Source organism: Montipora capricornis, chromosome 14, assembly GCF_036669925.1.
Source record: "Montipora capricornis isolate CH-2021 chromosome 14, ASM3666992v2, whole genome shotgun sequence".
Taxonomy (NCBI): Eukaryota; Metazoa; Cnidaria; class Anthozoa; order Scleractinia; family Acroporidae; genus Montipora; species Montipora capricornis.
Genome location: NC_090896.1, coordinates 39,662,162 through 39,664,585, shown reverse-complemented (window position 1 = coordinate 39,664,585; position 2,424 = coordinate 39,662,162).

Sequence of the window (2,424 nt, the reverse complement as noted above, 5' to 3'; positions counted from 1 at the left end):
TTTCCTAGATTGCCGATTTTGGGGAATGATTCTAAACAATTATTGCATGAGGTTTTTGTGATATCCAGAATAATCAAGGTCGAGGTACCTTTACCGAGACATTGATTATTCTGGATATCACAAAAACCTCATCCAATAATTGTTTTATTATGCATTGTGCGAAAAAAAAAATGGTCACGACAGTGAGTGGAACTGGTAATTTATTTGTCAACGAGTAAACCGTATACAAATCAGCGGCACATAATTCGATTGACAAAAAAATTTAAGAATTAGACAATGTGTGAAAAATTGAAAAAAAGCTTGATGAGAAAGTAAATAGCAATAAATAAGTAACTGAAGAAAACAAACCTGGAAGTCATTTTTTTGCTTCTTCACTGACGGCAAGCAACACAAAGCAGGCGAACTTGACATGATTACCCTTAGAAATCATGCACTGCAGTCATACATGACATGATAACCCGTGACCTTGAGTAACCTTGACATGATAATTGTATAATCTGCAGTTATATGACGTCACAGGCGCTGATTTCGAAAATTCACCGTAGGCTTTCGGCCAATCACAAAAGAGTTAGAGAGTTGAATGTATAATAATACTGAATAATTGGTTATATTTTGAATATTTTTATGTCCAGACATTTGCATAATACTATCTGTCGCTTGATGTTGTTGTTTGTCAACGTTTTAATCATAGTTTTCCGACCGCTATGTTTCTTTACATTGGGCCTTAGTCCATCTTTCTCTGCTATTGTCTTCATTAATGAATTTAACTTGATAACGTCTTGTTTTTTACAGTTGTTTAGTGCTAGGTAACATAGCACGTTGTCATGATTCATTTCTGACGGCAGTTTCTCAGCGTAGAATTTATACAACGCTACGGGATCTCTATCAGTCTCCGGAACTGAAAAAAAAACAAGTTTGGTTTTCATTTGCCTGACATCCTCGGAATTTTCTCCAGTTCGAATCTTTGTTTGTCTCTCAGTGTACTCCAAGAAATCTTCCCCGTTTATAGTTTGGCGTAGTTGCATATTAACCCAACAGATGTCGCGATGTTCTTTACAACCTCGGAACCCGAACCAGGTGATCTGGTGACGTAATTCGGAGGACTGGGGAGAAAAATTTTACCGCCGTATCCCACAACCGCGCGCGGCCTTGAATGTTATTTCCGAATTCAACATGGCAGAGGCGAGGTTATATCTCGGCGGTTTCCACTTGAATGTTCATTCAGTAACTGGAAATGTGGGAGACACGGAATGATCTGTTGAGTTTTGGCGATGGAAATACTGCAGGAAATTTGGAAACAAAACCTAAGGCCGCGCGCTGTTGTGGTATACGGCGTTAAAATGTTTCTTCCCAGTTCTCCAAAATTACGTCACCAGATCACCTGGAAGTGGACAGTATTTAGTAGAGCATCAGGAGTTGATTTTAATTTCTAACATTTCTTTGTCATACAGCAGATTTACTTCTTCTTCTGTGAGCGGGATCAAAGCGTTTGGTTTGCTGCCTTTGCCTTTCTTCTTGAGATCTTTTTGTTTTGATTTTAAAGCCGTTCTTACTTTTTCAAACTCCACGTCTTTCATAATGCTGTAGCCGTAATTCTTCTTTCTCAAAAAACCGTTAAAAACTGGCAATCATAGCGCACAACGTACTGGGCTCATAATCTTCCTTATTTTCTTTCTTTCTTACAGTTATGATAAATTCACTGAGCTCATGTAGAGGAATCTCTTATACAGTCCTTGAGTCACCTTTCAAAATCAAAAATTCCCTTAGCAAATCCACGTTCTGTTCAGTTTTTTTCCTGGTATTTTCGTTTTCTTGTTCTTATGCGAAGTCTTCCACCGAAACTATCTCTAAAAACCTTGAATTGCTCGAAGAAAAAGCCATGATCGTCTTTTTGCCAAGTACAACAGTCCCTGAAAGGCGCTAAAACTGATACGATTTTTTTCACAAGTGAAAATCTTCGTCTGTGGCCTATGATTGGTCATACGATATGTTTTCACTATTGAGAAAAATCATCCGACCAATCAGACTCGTTCTGATGATATGATATGATATGATATTTTATTATTTATGCACGGTAAAATCATCAGCTAAGATTACAAACAATGCTAAAATCTAAATTACAAAAGGTAAAATTTTAAAATGATTACAATAAAATACAATTACTATAATACTATATTAATTCTAAAGCTGCTTTCCATGAATGCCGTGCTTTATACTAAAATATGTCTTTAATCAGATTTTTGAAAAGCCCAAGAGACTCTGCTTGTCTCGCTTTGAGGGGTAAGCTATTCCAGACAGTAGCACCTCTATAGCTGAAGCTGTTTCTATAATAATTTGTCCGCGGAAACGGAACATTAAGCTTTCTTTCAGAGTCTCTTAAACTATAAACAGATTCGCGGTTTGTAAATTTAGAACATAGATATT